At 38.9% G+C, this 11,915-nt stretch overlaps 1 pseudogene; it reads left to right on the forward strand.

Moving 5' to 3' along the window:
• Positions 1-8,710: 8,710 nt before the first annotated feature.
• Positions 8,711-9,348, forward strand: LOC149461398 (ropporin-1-like protein pseudogene; annotated as a pseudogene).
• The last annotated feature ends 2,567 nt before the right edge of the window (positions 9,349-11,915 follow it).

The raw sequence follows: 11,915 nt of genomic DNA on the forward strand, positions 1-11,915 counted from the left end.
TGTTACACACACACATGTGCGCACGCATGTGGTCCAATGAGCTCTCTCCGAGCACTACTTTCTCGTCATGCAAGTGCTTGTTCCATAACACCATTGACATCTATATAATTCTTATATATAACACACATATACTGTATATCTTTTACACATTTTTTATATAATTATTAATTTTTTATTTATTTATTTCCTATATATTTATATTTCTTATGCTTCCATGTTTATGCATACACACGTATACCATACACTATACCAATTTTGCCAGATATTATACAATATTGTAACAATACTTATTTCATTTTATTTTATTTAAACTTTGTGAACCATATTAAGAAGTTTTTTGTAACGTTTTATATCAACATTTATGTTTATACTAGTGATTAATCTCCTTTATCCCTGTATATAGTATCACATATGCATATCCATCCATGGTGCACTGCATTGCCACACATGCCTAAGTTTCATCACATATGACTATACTAGAATGATAGCACACACCCTGTAGGCTGCATCTCTATGAATTAATAAGTGTCTCTGCTGGGTTTCAGATCTACTCTCTTCATTAAATCCATGTCCCATGGTTGTCTATGGCAAGCAGAGCACTAGGCAAGCTTCGTAGCGTCTTTCATCCATCCATCCATTTAAATGCGAGCAGTGCAGTGCATCACCAGGGAAGGATTTTTAATATATATGTGTAACATTCTACTTATTTATTTTTCATTTGCACACTTCTTATGGTTCTTATGATTTTATGATTGTCACTAGTTTCAATAGTTTTATTTATACATATATATTTATATATATTTTTATAGATCTTTTGTGTTTACTTACACTATGTCAATTGCCCCTGTGACTCCTCCACCTGCATAGGGGAGTGTCCAGGACGGCCCATGTGACCTTTGGTTCAACTAGTAGTGAGCATATAAAAGAGGGAGCAGACATTTGGTCAGTTGGCTCTGAGGAAGAGGCAAGTCCTCGAAACGCGTCAGCCTATTGGATGTCTACACTCCCTATTGCGGACTGTTACTCAGCGCGGTGTTGACCCAGCTGTTCTTTATGATGTGCCTTGACTATATTGTCGTTTGTGAGTACAACACCTACTTTATTTCCTATTAAACATTTTTTTATGGTAATGCACTAGGCCTGTGCGTCCTCTGTTTTTTCTTTCCTCATTCAGCATATTTGGATTCCCCCGGTCTATTTGAGGGCAGCAAGGTGTGCATGTTCCAGGACATTCTTAATGTGGTTGTAGCCTGCATCAAGTCCATCCCCAAGCGCAGGAGCATTTGTGTATGTTAGTAGGTGAATCTGTGTACTGAAATAGAGTTTATATGCAGCTACTGTTATTTTAATTAACACTATTCCCTTCCAGGGATTAAGACACAGAGTTGATAGGCTGACTTTGAGTTCCAGTGCCACTCCACAGTTTCTGCTGATGAGAAGCAGCATTCCAGGCTAGTTGGAATATTTCCCAAACATCGCTGATCTTGTGATGCCAAATCATGATCATCCTCAGTGATCCCTGAAACTGAACTTCTCTGCAAAATTTATCTGGAAGCATCTTTATTAATAACCATATATACCTCGGTACATGTGCAAAATTCTACCAGGACTCTTTGCTGATGATACCTGTTTGTACATGAATGTATGTACTGGTATTAATCTTTTATTATATAAAGCTTGTATTATTTCCATATTTTGATTTATTCCTGGTGTGCATCTATATACTTTTTGTTAATGGTATATGCAGGTTGCAGTATTTCCTCTGTTTACATTGACTTTGTTTAGATCACATAATAATTTCCCAGGAAGGGAATCCCATCTGTTCACAGAGGCCCTGTCCTGTGTGGAGACACTGCTAACTTTATTATTAAACCCTCTTTTCCACTTAGCGAAGGTTCTGGTTCTCTTATTTACCTACAGGTTCAGTGCAATATCCTCTTTGGGGAGGCCATTGCTCATAACGCCTACCCCCCCACCCCCAAAAGAGGGCTACACATTATAAAAAAAACCATTTACCATTTGCAATCGACAAGTGGAGAGGGGGACTATCCTTTTTCCAGATGAATACTGTGCTAAAAATAAACTTTATTAAGACAGAGGAAGGCCACATCCTCTCCTGCCCTTTGAAGCTCAGATGTTCCTTTTATAATAAGTCTACATTTATTCATTCTCCCACCCCCATAACTACACTATACTATACATACTTCACCACAGTTCCGTAGTTATCCCTAATCCATTACTGTAGCCTCCTCTGGCTTTTACATCCTGTCCAGCAAAATCTGTTCAGTGCTGGCCGACACCTGTGCACTGTGTCCATATAGACATAAATGGGACTGTAAAAAGGTACAGCTAACCTTTATTAACCTAGTTTTCTAAAGCAGTGTTTCTCAAGCTTTTTTCAGTGGCACCCTTTACAATTGTGGACAGTCCTGAGGCACCCTTTACAATTATGGACAGTCCTAAGGCACACCATTCTAAAATGTGAAAAACAATTCTAAAAGTTTTATATAACGCAGCAACATCCACACATGTAGGACACCCAACATTACAGGTGATTTATTCTTCCAAAGCAAATACACTTTTGAACCCTGGTACTGAGTAGAATTCCAGTTTTTCTCTTCTCCCCCAGTTTTTCTCCATCACTGAGCTAATGTGACCTCAGCACTGATGGAGAGGGGTGGGACAGGGGAAGCTAGGATGCGGTGCGGGCAGCTGACATCCTTCTTATCAACTAATGATGTAATTGGTTGTCAGGACGCTGGCGCCTAAAAGGCTGTAATGGTGCACAATGAAAACCTGTGGCTTTGTGTAACTAAAAGGCAGGTTTGTTCCACCCGCTGGCTTGTATACAAGTTTTGGGCAATTTTTAGATATTTTGCAAGGCACCTGTAATGTACCTGGTTGAGGAGCCTGATGTGGAGAGAGGGTATGCTCTTACCACTCCCACTTGGGACCCCTGATAAGGTAGCCAGAAGGTATCGAGCTAGGAGAGGCACAAGTGCCTGACGGGTCTGCGGTGACAGTTGGCAGGTGAAGACCCAAGAGACCAGGATGCAGGTTGGTTGCAGGATGCAGGCGAGCAGGTGCAGCAGCAGAAAGGTATAGCTGAGATATGGACAACCGTGGCAGCTGGTAGCCAGGAATAGTCACAGGCAGGAGAGGTAGAAGTGTCAGGCAAGCCGGGTCAGGATCAATCGGGCGGATCAGGTACAGAGGAGCAGGCAAGTGAATAGTCAAGGGGTGAGCTGGGTCGGTGCAGGCAGAGTTCAATCATAGTCAAGGTCAAGCAGGTAGATAACAGGAGTCAGGATACAGGCACAGTATGTAGTAGACCAGAAGGCACCACTCTATTTGCAGCAGGGGTTTAAATAGCCCACCTGTGCACGTCAGCGCGTGCACGTATGCGCACTCGGGTGCGTACAACCGCGTACGCATACGCACCGGCACGGCAACCGGGCACCCGGTGCTGGCACACAGATGTGCGCAGATGCAAAGCTCTTTTTCCCTGACAGCACACCCGAAGAAACTTCAAGTCACACTGGTTGAGAAAGGCTGTTCTAGAGAGTTTAAAGGTAGTTCTGAGTTTTATAATTAGCATCATTTTTTAAAGTGCAATAAACTTCATACACCTCTAAATCAGATTAAAAAAAAAATAATAATATTAGTTAATAAGTATCATACTTTCCAAGAAATTAACCACTTTCACTCCTGAGGATTTACCCCCCTTCCTGACCAGGCCTCTTTTTGCTACTCTCGGCGCTGCACTAATTCAACTGATAATTGCGAGGTCATGCAATGCTGCACCCAAACAAAATTTACGTCCTTTTTTTCACACAAATAGAGCTTTCTTTCAGTGGTATTTGATCACCTGTGCGCTTTGTATTTTTCACGCTATAAACAAAAAAGGACCAAAAATTTTGAAGAAAAACGATATTTTTACGTTCAGCTATAAAAAATATATAGTAAACTCAAAGTTAGTAATAAATTTAGGCCAAAATGTTTTCTGCTACATGTTTTTGGTAAAAAAAAATCCCAATAAGTGTATATTAATTGCTTTGTGGGAAAGTTATAGTGTCTACAAACTATGGTATAGCTACTGTAATTTATGCCTTTTTTTTTGCTATACAGCGCTGCACTAGTTTAACGGACAGTTGCACGGTTATGCAATATGGTACATAAATTAAATTTATGTCCTTTTTTTCACACAAATAGAGCTTTCATTTGGTGGTATTTGATCATCTGTGCACTTTTTATTTTTGGTGCTATAAACAAAATATTTTTTGAAGAAAACATATTTTTTTTTAAAAAACAATATTTTCTCATTTCGGTCATAAAAAATATCCAAAAAAACTAAAATTTCGTCATAAATTTAGGCCAAAATGTATTCTGCTACATGTTTTTGGTTAAAAAAATTCCAGTAAGTGTATATTTATTGCTTTGTGTGAAAGTTATAGCACCTACAAACTATGGTATAGATAACGGAATTTACACAGCTTTTACTTTCTGACTGCTCATCACATTTCTTGAGGTGCTAAAATACCAGGACAGTACAGACACCCTCAAATTACCCCTTTTTGGAAAGTAGACACCCTAAGCTATCTGCTGGGAGGCATATTGAGTCCATGGAAGATTATTTTTTTCAGCACGTTTCTGGAAAATGACAAAAACATTTTTTTTTGCACAAAGTTGTCATTTAAATGATTTATTTCATGCACAAGCCATGGGTATATGTGGAATTACACCCCAAAAATAGATTCAGCTATTTATACCTAGTATGGGGATACCACATGTGTGAGATGTTTTGGAAGTCTAGCCACATACAGGAGCCTGTAATCCACAATGGCCACTTTGAAAGCCTAAAGGTGCGTAACTTCCTCATTTCACTTCCTCACTACCTATCACAGTTTCAAGGCCCTGACATGCCAGGATAGCACCAAACTGCCCCCCCCCCAAATGACCCCTTTCTGGAAAGCAGACACCCCAAGGAATTTAAAAAGAGGCATGGTGTGTATTTTGCAGATCTCATTTTTTCTCACAAGGTTTTGAAATAGAAAAAAAATAGAAAAAAATGTGTTTGTTTTTTTTCTAAATTTTCCAAAAACCTGTGGCAATAAATGATCTGCAAAATACTTACCATGCTTCTTATCAAATTCCTTGGGGTGTCTACTTTCCAAAAAGGGGTCATTTTGGGGGTTTGGTGCTATTCTAGCATTCCAGGGCCTCCGAAACTGTGATAGGTAGTCAGGAAGTGTAATGAGGAAATAAAGCCCTTTAAAAGCCTGATGATGCTTATTGGATTTTGGGGTCCTGTACTTGGCTAGACTGCCAAAACGTCTCTCACATGTGGTACCTCAGGAGAAGTAGCAGAATATTTTTTGGGGAGTAATTCCACATATACCCATGGCATGTGTGAGCAGTAAATCATTTACGTGACAATTTTATGTAAAAAAAAAAGGTTTGTCCAAAAACTTGTAGTAAAAAAATAAATTCTTCTATTGATTCAATATGCCTCTCAGCAAATAGTTTGGGGTGTCCACTTTCCAAAAAGGGGTCGTTTTGGGGGGTGGGGGCATTTTATGCCCAGCAATAGAAGTTGATGCCACACATCATTCACTCTTCTAACCACCTGAAGATCAAGCCTTTTCTGACACTTTTTGTTCACTTGAAAAAAATCTGTATTTTTTTCTAGGAAATTTATTTAAACCCCAAACATTATATATTTTTTTGAAGCAGACACTCTAGTGAATAAAATGGTGGGTACTACACTTTTTTATGGCACATAGTACTCGCGCAGCGATTTTTCAAAAGCAATTTTTAAAAAAAATATACACTTTTTTTACTTTTAATGCACAAAAATACAATATATTGGCCAAATATTTGGTAAGATATAAAAGATGATGGTATGCCGAGTAAATAGATACCAAACATGACATGCTTTAAAACTGCGCATGCCTCGCGCGATGGTGACAAACTACAAACATTTTTAATATCCATAGGCAACACTTTAAAAGCCTTTAAAAGCTACCATTTTAGATTTACAGAGGAGGTCTAGTGTTAGAATTACAGCCCTTGATCTGATGTTCACGGCGATACCTCACATGTATGGTGCAACCACTGTTTACATACCGCAACAGGGTCAACGCTTGTGCACACAGGTGTGTGTGCATGGGAGGGGTGAGGTTTTTTTTTTTTAAGTTATTTTGATTTTTTTTAATTATTTTTACACTGTACCTTTCATTTTTTTTTTTTATCACTTTTAATGCCATCACAGGAAATGCAAATATCCCCTATTACTTCAATGGGCATTGTCATATATTATTTTTTGAGAAATCTGGGGTCTATCAGACTCTGGATATCTCCTCTGCCCTTACATTATCTAATCAAACCAAGATCGGTGTGATCAGATGCTTTCCCAATTTACAAATGGCGCTGTTTATATCCTGCAAAACTAAAGTGATGAAATGCTCGTAGCTTCCGAATTCTTAGACTATAGAGATGATTGGCACCACTCTGGTCTCCAATCAGCTCTATAGTCAGCTGGCAAAAACACCGGCTGCATTCTCAGGTTCCCCCGATGGCACGGGACTGCCCGAGAAGGCATTGGAAGGCAGCGGGGGAGGGGGGGGCATCATATCCCACTGCTTGTAAAAGCAATCCTGCAGCTAATTAGCCACTAGGATTGCTTGTACATGAAAGCCGATCGCCGGCTGAAAAAAAACAATACCAGGATGATGCCTGCAGCTGTAGGCATCATCCTGGTATAACCATTCAAAATCCAGTGATGTACCAGTACGTCGCTGGTCCTTGTTGGGTGTATATGCTATGTTCTTTTTTTTTGTATGCAGCCTGTGTACTGAATGAAAAAAAGAGAAGAAATCTCTGCTAGAAAAGGTGTGTGGTATGCCCACCATTAGAATATTCCTCCCTGCATCCACCCACTTCTAATGGTGGGCACACATTTGGTCACACTTTGCCACAAGTGCCAGTTCCAAGATTGTACAAACGTCTAAATAGTGGCACGCTTGAATAAAAATTGTCCACATATAAGTGGTACCCCATATGGAAAAAGGATGACACCAAGTCCCAAACTATCTTGTCACTGCTCCCCATGTAGTCTGGGCATCCGATGGGCTCCTCATGACTATATTTTCCCTTGTAAATCCGAAACTTATAAGTATAGCCTGTTGTCCTCTCACAGGTCCTCTACATCTTGACCCCATATCTGGCACGCTTGCTGGGGAGAAATTGATTGAATGCAAGGCGGCCAGAAAAATGAATGAGGGACTCATCAATGCAGATGCTGGGAAGTATAGACAGCTGCAAATTTTTGGTTACAGTGATTTGCGAGGTGCTGAATTTTGTGGAGCTGGTCAAATTCAGGGTCACCCCGAGGATGACAGTGTATTGTTGAAATGCATAAAACACATTATACTCTCATATCTATGCCTGGCCATGGCAGCAGAGAACACGGCATACGATGAATCGGGTCTGTAGACCAATACAACCACAATTCATTTCTTTTAGGAATGCCCATGTCAAATATAGCAAAACACTCAAGGGTATATTTAAAGCAGTATTAAACCCAAAACCAATATGTAATATATTGCAGCCTACCAATCATTAGATGTACTGGCTGTATTCACTTTCTATTTTAGGCTTTTTTCCCCTCTCTTTTTACCTGATGATTTGGTCAGTAATGCACCACCTGTATTAGAGTGCCCCCACTTTTTTGGGGGATAAAGGTTTTACATGAACAAATTAAAGCGGAATATTGTAAGCACCCATGCAAGTGGTGAATGGTTTGTCTCAGCACTCTAACTGATACATGTGCGGGAGAACATTTTCTGTTGAAACACAACAGACCTACTGGTTGGGCACCAGATGAAAATAAAGAAAAAGAGCCTGAACAAAAAACAATTCAGCCACAACATCTAAGAATAAGTAAACTGCAGTATAATAAATGTTTGCTTTTGGGTTTATTGCCACTTCAACAGGTCGAAAGGGTGCAAATAAAAGCATTCTCTCTAAGGGTTTGCATACATTTTAAGACCCAACAAGGACTCTTTTCAAAGTCGGTGTATTAAGCTGGTCATACACTAGTGGAACTTTGCTTGAATATTTTTGTTTTAGAAATGTTCTTTTCAATTTTCTAATCATTAGTGGAGCCAAATCAGCATTCATTTTTGATTGCAATGATAAAAAAATAATTTGTATGTACTGATGCGAATTTTCATATTACCGTTCATTTGAAAATCTTTTATGGACAACTTTCTTTCACAAAGACTTTATTAAGGTAATACAATGTTTGTAGGCTGGAGCCATCCATACAGAAACAATACCTGACATGCAAAATTGAGGCAACAAAGCCTCCCAGTAGTAGGTAGAGAAACAAAGTACAAAGAGGAATGTGTGGCAGATAAGTTGAAAACCTTAAATACCAGGCTACATAAATGTAGAGGAAGCCATAACAGAACCAAGAACTCAAGAATCAGACTCCTGGTAGATGTGCAGGGGAGTGTGCATGCAGGCTAGAGATGTTTGCATGGCTTGTTTCATGCTTCTCTTGTTCTTATGTATGGTTAGCATGTCTATGTTACTATGGAAATAGTTGCATGGAGACCTAAACACTTCCTAAAGCCATATCAAAGCCGTATTTCATGGAGGACCCAGGAACTCAATTACAGCACAGGTTTAAATAACATAGGCAGCCATGCCTCTGCCTGAAACTATGTTTTGTTCTCAGCAAATTCATATTCCACCAGAACTTCCAGACATCTTAAAACAATTCACAAAGGCTGCCTTTAGGACACAGCCTCATGATGTCCTCCAGTGATCTGCTGCCTCTTTTGATAGTTTATCATGGGGGGAGTCTGAGCAAGTGAAAGAATGAGTTGAAATTCCAGTAGCAAATGCAAAGACTACTACCAGATAAACTCCAGGACTTCTGAAAGTGTTGCATAAACAACTGTCCTTGAAGATAATTATAAAAGAAGATGAACTGGAACAAAGGTGGAAAGATCTCTGTTTACCCCAAGCTCAACTGCAGAGTATTTTGGAACTGGATAATTTTGGGAGAGAAGTGGAATGGCTAAAATGTTTGGCTCTTGTCTGTAGTACTCTCAGTGGGACAATTTCCATTGCACTGAAACATGCCTGTAAAATACTAACAGAAGACCCAGGAGGTGGTGCTGCTCATATTCTTCTTGTGAAATTCCCTTTCCTTTATAAATATCTTGTCCAGGTTGATAGAGATATACCACATACACAGAGGCATTTCTTGCTCTGCAGACTGAAATGAAAAAGGAAGATGGAATGATTACTAGACATGTGCAGTTCATTTTGTTCTGAATTTAAATTCTGATGAATTTTCCATTATTCTGAGATTCGGATGTATGCAAATTCTGAACTACAATAGTAACAAATTTAAACAAATCTGAGATAACGAAACAAAATTTGACCGAAATTCGAATCAATTCACGTTCGAATAGAACAGAAAATAAAGAACTAAAAAAGAATAGAATACAATAGAAAATCAAAGAATAGAATAGAAAATAATAGAATCAATTATAATAGAATAGAAAAGATTAGAATAGAAAATCAAAGAATAGAATAGAAAATAATAGAGTAACACAAAGCAAAATAGAACAGAAAGTAAAGGAATAGAATCAATTAGATCAAATAATAGAATAAATTAGTACAGAAAAACAATAGAATATAATAAAATAGAAAGAATATAACTGCCTTTCGAAATTTGAATGTTGAATAAAATGAATTTGAATTAGAACAGAATACATTAGAATACAATAGAAAATAATAGAAAAGAACAGAATAGATTAGAAAAGACTGAAATACTTTACAAAAAATTGTGAGCTGCACTATGGCAACGTGAGTAGTGATCAACAAAGGTACTGTGAAAATTTAGCTGAAATAGAAATTTCTAATATGGTCACGCAACTCTTCATATAGCCTATATACCATCAATAATACATATGGATTGTGGATTATGGATTGCATTGTTAGAATTATTATCAAATCCATAGCAATTATTTTCAAATCCATTAGAATTATTTTTGAATCCATTACAAATTTTTGAATTTGGTCAAATTTGAATAAATAAAACAAATTCTGAAAATAATATTTCACTAATTGAACAAAACTAAATTAGTCAAATAACGAATCGAAACGAAATGAAACAAACAAATGTTTTTCATTTTGCACATGTCTAATGATTACATTGTAGTATAGAATGAACATTTGTGAAATGTGAATAGTGACTGTGCAGAAAGGTTCTAGCAAAATAAAGATTACTCAAAACAAACAAACAAAAAAAAGAACCAGACTCCAGATGTTGTTGTATGATGAAGTGGTTATAACAAAATGGTTCGTAGTAGTGAGTCCTCGGGATGGAAGCATCTAAAAAGGATGAGGGGAGGAGGGGGATACTAAAACATGGAAAGAATAAAAGAAAGAGAAAAAAGAGGGGATGTGGAGGAAGGAGGGGGAGGAGAGAAGAGGAAGGGAAGGTTGGGAAGGGGGACTAAGAAGACAAAGGCAGGAGTGGGGGCCCTCCACCCTCCTTGGAGCCAAAATAGAAAAGAAGATTCTGGCAAACAAGGGGTTTGTTATTAGGGAGAATCGTCTATCAAACGGGTATATTCTACAGATTCCTTGAAATGAAGCTAGCAGGACCATGTGTGTGTACATTTTGAGGGGGGCTTCATGGGCTATGCTGATGAGGACTTGCATTTCTGCAACTTTTTGTATACATTGGAAACAATCAGTAAGCTTTGGGGCACTAGTGGAGCCCCACAGTCTCGGGACAGAGATCCTAGCTGTATTCACCAAATGCATGGCTAATGACCAGTTGTAAACTTTCTTGGGAAGAGATAAATGGTGAAGGAGAAATTGCGCTTGAGTGAAGTCCAAAGTGTAAGAGGTAAACTGGGAGATGATGTTGTGGACTGAAGTCCAATAAGACTGGAGTTTCGGGCAGGTCCATCATATACAGATGAAACTCGAAAAATTAGAATATCGTGCAAAAGTTCATTTATTTCAGTAATGCAACTTAAAAGGTGAAACTAATATATGAGATAGACTCATTACATGCAAAGCAAGATAATTCAAGCTGTGATTTGTCATAATTGTGATGATTATGGCTTACAGCTCATGAAAACCCCAAATCCACAATCTCAGAAAATTAGAATATTACATGCAATCAATAAAACAAGGATTGTACATAGAACAATATCGGACCTCTGAAAAGTATAAGCATGCATATGTACTCAGTACTTGGTTTGGGTCCCTTTTGCAGCAATTACTGCCTCAATGCGGCATGGCATGGAAGCTATCAGCCTGTGGCACTGCTGAGGTGTTATGGAAGACCAGGATGCTTTAATAGCGGCCTTCAGCTCTTCTGTATTGTTCGGTCTCATGTCTCTCATCTTTCTCTTGGCAATGCCCCATAGATTCTCTATGGGGTTCAGGTCAGGTGAGTTTTCTGGCCAATCAAGCACAGTAATCCCACGGTCATTGAACCAGGTTTTGGTGCTTTTGGCAGTGTGGGCAGGTGCCACGTCCTACTGGAAAATGAAGTCAGCATCCCCATAAAGCTTGTCTGTGGAAGGAAGCATGAAGTGCTCCAAAATCTCCTGGTAGACGGCTTCGTTGACCCTGGACTTAATGAAGCACAGTGGACCAACACCAGCAGATGACATGGCTCCCCAAATCAATGCAGACTGTGGAAACTTCACACTGGACTTCAAGCATCTTGCAGTGTGTGCCTCTCCATTCTTCCTCCATACTCTGGGTCCTTGGTTTCCAAATGAGATGCAAAAGTTGCTCTCATCAGAAAAGAGAACTTTGGACCACTGAGCAACAGACCAGGTCTGGTTTTCTTTAGCCCAGGTAAGACGCTT

Source organism: Staurois parvus, unplaced genomic scaffold (genome assembly GCF_062004578.1).
Source record: "Staurois parvus isolate SC_StPar_1 unplaced genomic scaffold, SC_StPar_1.0 ptg000204l, whole genome shotgun sequence".
Taxonomy (NCBI): Eukaryota; Metazoa; Chordata; class Amphibia; order Anura; family Ranidae; genus Staurois; species Staurois parvus.